General features: G+C 34.6%; 1 long non-coding RNA gene across 1 annotated transcript; it reads right to left on the bottom strand.

Annotated features, from left to right (window-relative positions):
* Nucleotides 1-4,799: 4,799 nt before the first annotated feature.
* LOC135297955 (uncharacterized) lies at nucleotides 4,800-14,196 on the bottom strand. The gene is made up of 4 exons (XR_010359897.1): nucleotides 14,035-14,196; nucleotides 12,422-12,568; nucleotides 7,093-7,194; nucleotides 4,800-5,307 (listed from the first exon to the last, which is right to left on the bottom strand). It is a non-coding gene; the product is annotated as an uncharacterized LOC135297955 (long non-coding RNA).
* Nucleotides 14,197-14,495: the final 299 nt, after the last annotated feature.

Below are 14,495 nucleotides of genomic sequence, written 5' to 3'. Positions count from 1 at the left end.
GAAAAAAAACCCCTTCTTTCCACAAGAGCTACCTCCTTAAATGTTCATCACGTCTGAGTGTAGTTTTAATCCCTCCTTTAAAAAGCTTTTCTGGTCTAGACAGACAATAAATCATTGCATTTTAGAGTTTGCCAGAGACTTTTTGGGAGATGATTTTCCTGTCTAAAAATGTTGAATGATTGGAAGTGTTTTGTGGAAATATGCCAATCTCAAACAAAGTTCAAAAGGTGATGAAAAAGATTCTTTTTTTTTCCATTAAAAACTGATTATTTAATGTAACAAGCCAGAAGGAAAAAGTCTAATTCAGAATTAATTTTTGCCAGCACAAATAAATTATGTATTTTATTTTTAATTATATATGGAAATTATAGATATTTACTGCTATAATGGCAATTACTATGCAAAGAAAACATCTAGTGTTAATACCTGTTTCTGTAGCCTTCCCTAAATGGCTTGAGCAAGCATTTTTCTAAATAATATAAGCTAGCAGCTCAGGAAAAACTGAGATGGATTTCAATTCACTTCAAAGACTTTTTTTTTCTATTACTTGAACAAATATTGAAAATGAAGATAGTATTCTGTGACAAATATATACACCACTATACACAGAGATTATAAATGACATAAAATTTCTAACCACATATTTTTCATGGCCTTACAATGAGACCTATGACAAAATATGTCTGACTTAAATTTTGTTCTGGCATATATAAATATGACACACTAGAAAGAGGGTCAGAAAACTAACAGATGTGTCAAAATAATTTTTATGTTCAAATCACAAGCGCATTCCAGTTATCCAGGCATTTATTGCAAATTGCAGTTGTATATCATGGGTCAGACATTCTGAAAATGCCCAGAAAAAAAATCCTAATTGCATGAACTGTGAGGATACTGCAAGATTTCAGGCTAGTGACAGACACCATAATTTTTAGCCTGCTATCTTTGCTGCCAATCGATTATTTTAACAGTGACAGAAGAAGGAAAAAGACACAAAGACAAAGAAAAATGTGGGTTTGAAAAAGAAAAAAATTATATGTCTGGCCAGAAACCCCATTGTATAATGAGAAGTCATAAATCTTTGGGTTCTTTTTCTATCAAGTCAGCTTCAGTAATAGTGAAGTCCCCAAAAACCTGAGCGTACATAAGTGTTTTAAAGTCAGCAGCCAAGCAAAATGTTGGACGTATCCATGTACTCATTTTTCACATTAAGCAGTATTCTAGAATGCTGTAGATAGAAATAGGAGCTCTGTGGTTTATTTTTGTTCGTGGTGTTTTGAATGCCTTCTTTTCCAATTTCATGTTTCAGTGAAGGTTAGGGGCTTTCTCAATATTTTTTCCTGACAAATTAAGAGTGATTTGATTTTAGCCATATTTTTATCTTCCATGTAATGAAAAGCACACCAAACCAAACAAAGATCTGATGGCTGTATCATGTGGGGTTTTAGTTAGGATATAAAATTAAGAAGAATACTTAGGAAATCAAACAAACAACTATTAAGTTTAAGGATTTGAAACACGTTTGCCTAAACCATAGAGATTGATTCAAGCTTTACAGAACTGTGGAGGAAATAAAAGTGTTCTTCTCTCTTGCTTTTACTTTGGCTCTAGTATCCAGTAAATAAAATGAATAGTCAGGTAAGAAGTCCATATGTAGGATCATGCAATAGGATACAAATTATTATGACTTCATTACACTTACAGATTTGTTTATTCACAAATAATAAGAGGAGTAGATGACAAAATAATAGATAATATACAGAAATAGGTAATAGATAATGTTATTCAAAAGCTAGACTAATAGGTCTAATTGTCATTTTGTAGATTTCGAAGGCACTTTCTTAGTTTTGAGTGATATCAAATGCCACTAAACATAATTTTTTATATAAGCATTTATTTTGGAATAATGCATACTTACAATTAGAAGTTATTTCTGTTGAGATTTATGATTTCTAAAAGTAGGTGAGGTGTTATAAATGTTAGGCTGAATTCTTAATCTAATTCTAATTTTTTAATCCCTCATTGTTATGAAAAAACTTGCAATATATGTTATCTTTCCTTGCCTTCATGTCTAATCACTTTATAAGTAGATTAACAAGAGAAAAAATGACGGTTGGTTGTGACTCTATTGTTGTGACTCCGTCACTGGAATTGTAAAAATCTCTTAAAAATAGCCTAATTTTTCAAATGTTATGACAAATTCCTAACATGTACCATTTCAAATAAAGAAACTGAAATTACCAAATTACCTTCTGGTTGATTGATTGGTTGCTTTATTTGTTGAATGGTTGGTTGGTATTTTTGGTTTTTGCCTTTTTTTTTTTTTCATTGTGTTTTTCTTTGTTTGTTTGTTTTGGGTTTTTTTTCGGTTGTTGTTTGTGGTTTTTTGGATTGTTTTTGGTGATAAATGCATGACTACTTACTTTACTTTTCTAACAAATCAAGCCATAGAACAGGTTTGATTTTAAGTTTTTGTCATAAAGAAAAGTAGTATATCTATTGTATCTATGTCTAAGACATTCTCTTTCAGAAAGGTCATTCTTGGTGCATAGAGAGGATTTTTGGGATACATTATTTACACAGGTGATAATGCATTTAAAAAAAAAACCCCAAGAGGACTTGAACTGTATTTATAAAATTGCTATGGATTAATGGAAGAAGAACTGTAATATAAATTTGAAGAAAAAATTTTTAAAGCTTCCTGTCTTTCTATTTGAATGTGGAAATGTTTAAAATAAGGTAGCATAATAGCTGTATCGAATGTTTATCATCTTATTGCTTATTAAAATACAATGTATATTTAATAATACTGAACACAACTATGTTAAATTAAAACTGATTAAATTATCAGAAAACCTGACTTCATATCACTCCTGAATTCAGAAAACGATAGAAAAATCTTAGGATATTTTTTCTTTTTCCACAAATTCCAAGACACCAAGAATGAAAATAATACCTTTGACTTGCTTTGTTAAACTAGCAGTGAATGGCTAAGTTCTTTTTCACATTTCTATTTTTTGTCATATCTGTAATTTTAAAAAATCAAAATACTTTAATTTAAGTTCTGTACCAAAGTACAGAATGATGCCCATTGACTTCAGTTACAGTGGGTGCATAGAAAAAGAATGAGCCCTCTTAATTTAAATTAACACTTGAATACTTTTGCTTTTCCTTCACTTGAATACAATTTCCTTTTTTGCAAAATTATTTTCTACATGTTCCTCATTATTCTAATGTTTCAAACTTAATAAAATGTCTTCCATAAAAAAATAGGCAGCTTTAATTAACTTATTTAAATGTAAATCATTTGCCAACATATTGTATCTTAGACATAATGAACTTGTTTTCAATTGTAACCTTAATGGTTTTGTAAGAAAGCTGCAAAACATGAATGGCACACACATTTTATGACAGTTTTGCAGAGACACAACTAATGCAGGATATAATTTACGAGAAAGTACCAAGACAGTCGGTGCCATAAACCTTTAGTTATTACATTGTGTGTACTGCAATGCTGATTTACATTCAGACCTCAAACAGACAACTTCAGCTAATTATCCCATTTTAGTATGTAGCATTTTTCCTTGGAAAAATAAAGTATTACTTTTTTTGTTTGATTTTGGCTTTTTTCCTCTTTCTTTGAAGTTCTTCAGGAAAGTAAACTTATAAGGTTTTTTTAATTCTATTTCTATGGCTATTTTTTGATGTCTAGTAGGCATTTCTCCTTCCATTTATTTGGAAATTAAATTTTACAATAATCCTAAATATATGAAGTCCATGCTAATAATGGAATACAGGCCAAAGTACCGAATTTATTGATTTTTGTAAATTCATTATTACAGTTTTGAGTCTGGGCAATAGAGATGATCAAGTATTCTTTACCAGGTACTTTCATTTTCAAATCTAATATTCATAGGGTTATTTCTTGATCTTTTTATCATATTGTCACTCTGTAGCCAAAAAAGTTGTCACTCTCTTCCCCCCCGCCCCCCCCCCCTTTTTTTCCCCCTATGTGTCAGATGCACTTACTTCTTTCATTTACAGTACTGGTCTAAGAATATATTTTTTCAGTTTTCATTCACTCCACATATCTGTGCCATCCTAGACTGAAGTAATCAGACAGATTTCTGGAGTTTTAGAGCACATTTTAGATGCTCTATATCCCTCAACAAAATATGAAAGACTCTCAGTGTGAAAATATTGATTGTTTTAAGCAAATAAAACTGACAGTAAAGGAAAAGTGATGCAACTGTCACTAGTCAATTGTGCAAGGAAAATTCTAAGAGATCAAGGACAAAAGTTGTTTGATTCAAAATATTGAGAGCAGGAATATTTGAAGTGTCACAGTGATTTTTGGCATGCCTTGACATGTCATAGAGTCTGCTGTAACAGTTTGTGCATCATCCAAAGGGAGATTCCTGTGCTGGAAGTTTGACTGGTGACAGATGCAAGTTTTCATGTCTTTAGTTTGACATTTGAATTCAGTATCATTAGCTTCTCCAGAAGCTTCTCCCGCATATACTGCAAAATATTTGCCACTTTGAACAAAAGAAAATAACACACACTTAGATGGTAACTGATTTGCTTGGCAAATTTAGAGGTTATTTATGAAAAGGTGGAATTGTACTGACATTATAAAACCCAGAGAGATTCAGCAATTATTTAAAGTGGCCATACAGAATATATATATTATAGGACAGTACACTGCTGCTATAGGGGTTAGCCCCTTCCTTTCAGTAGGTAGCTGTTACTGTTATTGTAATAAATATGTATACTTACTTACTTACTTTTACACAGAACAGAGCACTCAAATTTTGTAGACGTGCCTGGTTGAAAAAGAATGACAAAAGCCAAAAGAACACCAAAAAAAAAAAAAGAAAAACCTCATAAATTTTTTTTAGCACACTGCACACTAGGCATGGAAATTGGTATGTATTTTGTCCCTATAATAATAGAAATAAAGGAATAAAAAGAAAGAGGAAGGAAAGAGAAGATGAAAGAGAGAGGCAAGAGGATCAGCAGTTCTGGCTCCAGCCTGGCTCCAGCCAATTGGTGTCCAAAGTCCTGGAAGTGCCACTCAGGCTTTGTGGAGGTACCTTCTTACAGGTAAATTTTTCCCTCTCTGGGAATAGAGTTCTCACTCTTCATGTAAATAAGTGAGCAGGTGCAGTCCAGTCTTCTGGACCTTCCTGGAAATGGGTTGAGATGCATTGAGGGTCTTTTGGTGGTCTTGATCCCCCTCTATTGGTCTTGACCACTCCCTGACACCACTTCTGCACTTGCGCTGTGTGGTGTGGTCACCAGGATCTGAAGTAGAAAAGTGGTTTCAAAAAAGTGCTTCTATATGTTCCTGCAGCCCTCCTTTCCCAACAGAGCCTGATCTAACTTGCCCACTTGAATGGTCAGCAATACATGAGGTGTAGCAATGCACTAATTCCTTACTATCCAGGCTCCTGCTTCTACCCAGAGATTCAATCACCACTCTTTCTTAACAAAGGAGCTCACTAACAAATAGTTTGGTGATTGGATAAAAGCTTTTGCCACGTTTTCATAAAAAATAACCAGCAGAATTTTAAAATAGTTATAAAATGGAGAAATCCATTCATATTAAAATACGATAGATAGCTGAATTCTAGACAGCCTAAAATTCAGTCATCTCTCACTAGACAGGCTCTCAATTTTACTTTTTTTCTTCTGCTTGCCTGTCTGACTCCTGATCTTTCTTGTCCTGTCTTCCAAACTCATTCTGATGCACAGATTCTACTCTACTCTGTTCTGTGAGCTGAATGTTATGGAATTTATCATTCTCTGAAATTTTACTGACATCTGATTATATTCTTGCCTCAAAATCTGAGCTGTCATCCCTTTTGCTTTTCCTGATTCCTCATTTCAGGTTAAAATGGAGATGATATCTGATATACCCACCATGAATTTTCACCATAAATCAATATATTCTCTAGGCTTCACTGCTTCTTTCCTGATCTTTGTGGCATGCATAGAACAACTGATGCATGCTGCTGAATATATTTGGGTAGTTTTGCTGATTTCCACACAGCATTTCCCTCTTGCAGGTTGCTGGCAGTCACAAGATTAAGCTTTATCTCAGCACCAGGAAAAGAGACAAACTAGCACTGGTAACAGAAGAGGCTGTGTCAAAGTGCATCATGTCATCACAGTGCTAAAACTGTGAGTGAAGAGATGAGGTGGATTGGAAACAGGCTGAGCTGCCTGATTCAGATCAGCAGAAAAATGACATCCATCTGGAGGCTGGTCACGAGTGGTGTGCCCCAGGAGTCCATCTGGATCCCACTTCTTTTTGTACATCTATATTAATGACATTAACAATAAGGAATGCATCCTCGGCAAGTTTGCAGACAAGACAAAACTGTGAGTAGTTGATACACCTGATGGGTTTGCTGCCAGCTAGACCAATGTGATCCCAAATGGTTGGAGAAATTGGTAAAGAGAAATCTCAGAAATCTCAGCAAAGGTAGGAAATGTAGAGAATCGGTAATGTCAGTTTATTTTGCACCTTTTCTATCTTAGATATTTTTGTTATAGCTGGCAAATTCAGCTAGCCAATTTGATATTTTAATGTGTTACCCCAGCACAATTCAGAGGGTTCTGGTTTTAAGTTTAAAGAAGCAAAAATCAGAGTACATATTTTTGTGAAATTTATTCTGACGTAGGAGACAACAAAATTATAATGTTTTCTTGGTTTTCTTCTCATTTTTATTTGCTTCAGCTTCAGTGTTCCTCCCCCATGCACTTTTATTATTCTTTCTGAATAGAATCTAAAATGGTGACTTCTGAAATACCCATCTGATTATCTTTTAAAGGTTTTACTTATAATGGTGGGTCCTTGATGTTTTTTTTTTGTAATGCAAATGGGAAAGGATGACAAAACCTCAAAAAGATGTCTTATGGAAAAAGTATAATTAATAAATCTCAGTAGGTTGTCTTCATTTTGATAGGTTCTTTGATTTCATGCTACATTTTACAGTCAGCCATAGACTGTCCAAACATAAAAGGACTGATTTCCCCAAAGAATAATGTAGAAAAATGTCTTAAAGAAGCATCAACAACTTGCACCTGGGACAGAATCACCATTCACCAGCTTCTTCTTTGAGGTAACAAAGTAAGGATGTGACAGATAACATGATGTATCAATGCATGACCTTGCAGTCTTGTCAGCTAGAAAGAAAAAGGAAGCCAGAAGAGTTACTTGTTTTCTATAAATATATGCTGGAAGGAAAGAAATCAACATTTTAAAATCATAAATGCTACTGAGTAACCCAAAAATGCAAATATAGGTCAAATTACATTTTCTTTAATAATAGAAATCTCTTACAAGGATAAGAGTAAAATTTTTTTTCAATGCAATTGGTTTCTTTTACAATTATCATTTTAGAAATTTTATTTATGTGTGATTGCACAATATCCTAGTGGCAGCCACAGCTTACCAAAAATATATAATGAATTAAGATATTAACTGTGAAACATTACAACTGCATTTTTAGAACTCAGTAATAATAGATTTTAGCAACATAGATTTGGAAAAACATCTTTGAAAGATGCCAAAAAATCTACCTCAGTCTCTGGTATCTGCCCAAGGTCTCGTCTAGTAAGCAGGAGTAGGTGAATGAAAACAGTAAGCACACAGGAAAGGAATTTAAGTTTTCACCTGTCTGTGAGCTCAGGTTTCCTGGATGAGAACAAAGGCTCTAATGCTTCCAGTCACCTGAGACACACAGCATAGAAAATTCTGAAATTCCCTACAGAGAAGAGCTTAATATTTTAAGTCATGTTGGAAGGAGCACTGTTTTCCTTGTAGCTAGTAATTAAGTCAGCAGAACACTTTCCTGGAGTACGAGAGAATTGTATTTGAATTGCTACAGCTTGAAGATGGACTTGAACCATATTTGTATCTGTTTCTTGATTAAATATCATGCTTTATGCAGATCTTCTTCTGCTTATTAATATATCAATTTTTGTGGACCACAACAGTTTAGTCTTCATTATCCTTTACAGCTCAAAAGCCAAGGAGTCTGTAGAATGGAGCTTTGAATTTTATCCCAGAGCTGTATTCATCATGTCTCCTCAACTATATCAAGGAACTCTTGGATTCAGCTAGGGATCTAGCTGATTTTTTTTCATTTTGATGCATTATATAATATAACTATATTTTACCATAGTATGTTTATCACTGATGATATAACTGTTTACATAACTAAGAGAGTCAATTGCTTTACTTTATTACTTTTTATCACAGTGCTTTTCTTAGTAACCCTTTAGTGATGGAACTGTGATGAGATAAGCAATTGCTGCTTCATAAGAGAATTCAAGCAAATTACCATTAGGTCAAGGACCTCTGTTATTTAGAATTTTTCTTGTGGCCTGAAGCTTTGAAAAAGTGAGTTAGTTATGATAATTGCAAGGAAAATTATGATAACCATAAAGAGTTTTTATATTTTTTATATTGTTCTCTAAATGGTTGTTATTAATAAAGAAAATTACTATCATCCTGCATGTGTTGTTCTTTCATTTCTTTCCTCAAGAAGAGGGCTTCATGCCAGGTTTTATTCTAGGGATCTAATTTTTTTGGGTATACTGCTATACATATAGTTTAAGGTTGTTGCATATAGTGCATATACATATATAGCACTGTATATATTAATGAAAGCTCAGAGATATGTGTGCTGCACTTAGAGCTGAAATCCCTGTGGTGTCCTGAAGAAATTTCTCTTTCAATCTCCAAGGAAGCACCTTTCCTAGCAAAGGCAGAGATAGACTTTTACCTTTACTGTGAAAAACACTGTTACATGAGTTTCTCATTCTAGCTTTTTCCAGAGTTCCAGATTGTTTAGCTATTCTGCATTCTAGTTTTTAATAGAAAAACATGTTTTGAACTTGACAAAAATCTAGTTGTTTGATAATTGCAATAAAGCAAGAAGAGATAAGAAAAATATCTAGGGCACTTGTCCAATGGGACACAACTGGAATGAAGCAATGTCGTAAAAGATATGTAGCTAACTGATGGCAGAATTGTCAGAGGTTCCAGTATTATGTGGAGGAGTAAGTGTCTACACACTGAATATAAAAGACCAAATGTTGCTCTACATGGTACAGTTTTCAAAGGAGCAAAAGGAGTTGAGATAAAAAGCCTGCGGGACAAGAAAACTTGTCTATAGAAGGGCAACTTCAGCTATCCAGTTATGGAGGAAAAGGTGTACAAAAAAAGGACTAAGGGCTGACTGATATCAACACTGGTGAATTATCAATGAAAGATCAGTAGCATATAATGCTTAATGTGCTCACCTACGCACACCAGGCAAGTGAGGGATTATTATTCTGCAATAGGTTTAAACAAGAGAATAATAATTTGAAAATAAATCAAATTGAAATTCGACCTTCTATCATACATTGATGCCTAACAAGTGAAATCTCTGAAACTATAAAAACATTCCACCTGACCATATACTTCTATGAAACTTGTAAGAATTTAGTATTTTTCTACCTTTCATTTACTGTACAATTTTTCAAAGGGAAAGCAGATAAATATAAGAAGAGTATGAAATGTTGTTATGTAGCTTTCACAGTCCTGGGTCATGGTCCTGATGCCATAGGCCATTTTTCTACAAGTATCCCAAATTACTTTTAAGGTATTTTTCCTTACTGTCAAGGGAATGTTTTCACTTTGGTTTTCATGTCATGCCTAAATGACATATCTAGCCAAATATTTAAATGCTCTTAGGACCTTAGTTCAATGACTATTCAAATTGTGCTGTCAGATGATTCAGTGGTATTTTCCTTTCATGACAGTTTCTGACTTTCTTGAAAAATTTGTTGCCAAGTATCAACCAGAAATAGTTTTCCACATAATGTCACATGTCTTTGTATTGACTTATACAGAATCTGTCTGGTTTAAACATAATTACAGCTGTAGCAGGACTTCTGCCCCTGCCCCAGGAAAGCTTATCTATTGTTTCTTAGCTGGTACAATAACTCAGGGCATCTTGCTTTAATACAAGTTTCACATAAGCCTTGGTGAAGGACAGTTTGCCTTGTAGTGAGTTATTTTGGGATTGATACTTTCAGCTGACAGTAAGCATCTTGCTGTGGAAGCAGATATGGGATGATAAGATGGAATTTCTGATGGCCAGACACTTCATTTTATAAAATATAAAAGTTACACCATACTTTTACAAAGTAGAAATCTTCTGCATATTTTCTGGAATTTGTTGAGTCTTTCATGGTGACTTTCATGGTTATTCTTCCAGAGGTTAAGTGAAAGGACTCTGTGTGCACCATCACCGATTCAGTGGCAAGTTACATTGACTCCTAATCTATATTATTTCTGTGCTAGCCATAAATAGGTACCTTTGTGTTGTGCACTGTTTAATGTAATCTACTAGCAGTTCTTTTGTTTTAAACTGTGCAGTAAGTAACTGTGTTTAAGGCCTATTTTATGTTAATCTCCTGTCTATTCAATAAATAACTCATTTTATACAAGGTCTGAACTGCCATTCTTGAGAATTCATGAGCTAGAGCAATTTAGGTGCAGGTCACCTAAGCAGAGCTGCTGCCAAAATCTGGGCCTAAGATTTGGAAAGTAAGGGCTTGTCTAAACCTCTCAATCCATAACAACAGCATAAGGTATTTGATTGCTATACTGGACCATCATGCAAATACATTTTGACTGTTTCAATTATGTATGCAAAGTCACTTCATTTTTTTCAAATTCCATTACACAGAGGCAAACCCACTGACACCAGCAGAGATATATGGATAGAAACCAGAACAGAATTTATTCTCAAATGTTAAAGCTATTAAACAGAAGAAAAAGTCAAAATTATTTCTGTCAAACATTTGGGTCCTTGCTCTTATGGCCATTCTCCAACCTTATCATAGCAAAAGTACTCCTCACCCTGTTTAGGGAGGTAGTAATTATTTCCTGTCAATTATATTCTCAATCACTGAACTATAAACAGCTGGTGGTGCATAACCGTCATGCAGTTTAAAATTATAGTACACTTTCTTCTATTTTTTTTTTAAATTTCCACATGTTCACTAAATTTCTTGCCATAAAAATATCTTATCCTGCCTTTAAAACTGCTAAATAAAACTAGGAGAAATGATAAAACAGTCTGGAATTATAATGATGGTTATGCATCACCAGCTGCTTGTAGCTCAGTGTTTTCATGTCTACTCCACAAGGGATAATTGCCTTTCCCTGTATAAGGTGAATTGTTTTTTCACTCTCTCAACACCACTCCTGCCTCTAAATATACATTAAAAAGAATAAAGAGGAAATAATTTTATTTTAATAATTTTCAGTACCTAATTGACCCAAAAGTATAAAAATAAACAAGTTATTAGTTTGTTTTCAAAGAATATGTTATTTATAGTAACTACTAATAAAAATATTTACAAATTTTAAAGTGTGGGTTATTACAAATTAAGATATGCATTTTTTTCTACATATTTCATTCTGACTTTACAACATAAAATAAAATTCAGTGTTGATTATTTACTGACTATTTTCTAGAAAGCATGGTTTTCTGGACAAGACTGACAAATGAGTCATCTATAACACCTGTTAGTGCACATAAAGGAAAGTACTTAAAAGGCAGTTTCATTAGACTGGAAACTGCCTAAAAAACAACACAAGTATCTTCATTACTATCACATCACTCTCCCATATCACTCACTCAAGGAGAGACAGGGGGATGTTGGAATCCAGTGGGGTGCCGAAACTGTGAGATCTAAAATTTCATTAAATGCCAAATGAAAATTAAAATATGGGATAAAAGCAACGAATAGCACTAATTGTGAATGTAATTCTAGATACAAAGACACTGATTCTCATGTTCTTTATACCAAGTTCAGTGAAGCAATGTAACAAGTCTCAGAAGCTAATTGGGCTCAAAGTCAGATCAAGGTGTTCATTATTTAAATAATGTGTTTTCATAGAACTGATAACTATAAGACAAGGATAAATGTAACTCATTAATGTGATAAGAAGCTTTTTCTCCAGAAACATCACTTCATGTATACTAGTGACATTTGCACAACAACAGTATTCTGCACGCCTGTTCAAGCATTAGTAAGAAAACAAAGAGCTAGATCAGCTTCTTGGAAAATCTTGTGGTCCTTCAGATCTTTGCTGGTTCTAAACAGGTTCATATCAACTAAGATGTATAATGATTTTGAAATCCAGGCTTTGCAGTAACAATTTGCTCTTAAAATACTTAGCAATAAAATATTATATGGGTATTTCCTTATTTGGTTTTGTTGACTTGCTTTTATTTATTTGCTTTTAATTTGTTATCTCCCACAGGGTTTTCCCGTCTAAACACTAGTATGATTCTCCAGCAGCATTTTTCTCTTACAAAATGTGAAAGGACCACTGAGCATTTACCTTAGTTCCTGCTTATAAGATACGTTCTTGTATCTACAAAGTATCCTCAAGCCACAAATTATTTCAGAAGTTTTCAAGCTGCATTCACAAGAGATTTTTTTGTGAACTAAAAATCTTCTAGTCCAATGCAAACCAGAGTACAAGTTACTGGAAAAGAAATAATATGTTGGTATTCTAGACTGTCCGGCTGACATTTGGTATATTGCCTTTGAAAATATTTTTTTTTCATTTTCAAACCCTGTAATTACATATATCCACATACTTAGAAGATATCTAAACACTGCTAATTCAAACTGAGGGATTACAGTTGAGGAAATTTAAATGTATTACAGGTCATTGTCTATTATAAATTTACAACTTTAATCAGCCTTCATATGTAATCACAAAGTATTATTTTAAAACAAAGAAAAGGTTAAAGATAGAAAGGCAATCACATTAATGTTAATAAGGGGGAAAAATGTTTCCTGGACTTGATATTTTCTGTAAAATCTTCCTATGCAATTGTCTATGAAATGTTGTGGGTTTATCTTTCCATAAGAAGAGTGTCAATTTTTGCCTCTATCATTAAAATTTCTAGACATAAAAATTTATGCTACCATTACTATGCTCAACACCTACACCTTTCCCTGTATGACACTTTTTTCTTGACAATATATATTTCAAGGGTTTTTCCATTCCCACTGTGGCAAAATGAGCACATTGTTGTTGAAGAGATCTCCTTATGCACAAATGCATATGGCTCACAATTCCTGATAACAACATCCTTCCAATGAGTTGTAGAATAGATATAGTCACATTTTTGCAAGTCACGTTTCTAGTTGCTTACATCAGCTTTTTAACTAGGGCTGAATGATATGTAAACCCAAGCAAAGGATAATTCTATCCAAACCATGTGCCCAAAATGTTGTTTAAGTATCTATTCCTTCTTGCCATGGAGGAATAGACAGTGCAAAAATAGGAAGCCATGTGGAGTTTGAAGCAATGAGTATGTTGTGAAATACAGTGCTTTTCAAATTTCAACACTGTGTAGTAATATGCTAGTAAGCTATTTGATTTTTTTTCTAGTTTTATATGGCAAAATCATGCAAGACATGTTGACATCATGTTGGAGATAGGGTTGGTGGCACTGCAGAAGAAAAGGCAATCTGCAGGGCAGGGAACAAAGATGACACCACAAAGAGCAAGATATAAAAGGGTTTTATTGTGCTTTAAATGGAGGTCAGTATGCTAGTCTAACTGAGCCCTGTGCTTAATCATCACAATCTGTCTTGTCTTCTTACTAAATTCTTCCTTTTTGTCTTTGTATCATCTCACGCCCTATCCCATGTGTGCTGTTGCAAGAACAGAGCGGCAGTTACTGGGAGAGCCAGCGTGTGTGGCCTGGGTGCCAATTATTGGAGTCAGCTGCAGGAGTAAGTGGGAAACCAGTGCCAGTGACTGGAACAGATCTTTTAACCTTCAGCCACAGCTGGGAAATGGTCTGTGTCCCAGAAAAGAGCTTCTGGGTGTGAGGGACATGAGTGGCACGTGAGGATCTCGGCACCAATGGAGTGGGGCAATGTACTGGGCTTGCAAGGTTGGGTTTTGGGAGTGGAGGACGGGAAGCTACATACGTTCTTTCTGTGAGAAGCTGCCAAAACCTTCCTCCATGCCCAGCAGAGCCAGTGCCAGCTGGCTTCAAGAAGGATGTGCTGATGGCCAAGGCTGGACCAATTAGAAGTGGTAGTAATCCCTCTGTAATAGCATGGTTTAGAAAAAGGGGGGAAAGAAAAAAAGTTATTGCATAGTTGTATTTGCAGCCAAAGAAGAGGTGGGGTGACAACATGAGAGGAACAGCCCTGCAGACACCAGGGTCAGTGCAGAAGGAGGGGCAGGAGTGCTCCAGGCACCAGAGTTGAGATTCCCCTGCAGCCTGTGGGGCAGCCCATGGTGAGGCAGCTGTGCCCCTGCAGCCCATGGGTATTAAGTTTTGTTTCGTCGGGCCAGGGTTTTATGAGCCTTTAAAAGAAAACTTAATACACACAAAGGATAGCTCAGCTATTACCTTTGGAGGCAAATAATGAGCAGGATGGCT

The sequence above is a fragment of the Passer domesticus genome, chromosome 3, assembly GCF_036417665.1.
Source record: "Passer domesticus isolate bPasDom1 chromosome 3, bPasDom1.hap1, whole genome shotgun sequence".
Taxonomy (NCBI): Eukaryota; Metazoa; Chordata; class Aves; order Passeriformes; family Passeridae; genus Passer; species Passer domesticus.
The sequence above is the reverse complement of the archived record's forward strand: the minus strand, read 5'-3'. Positions and strand labels throughout refer to the sequence as shown.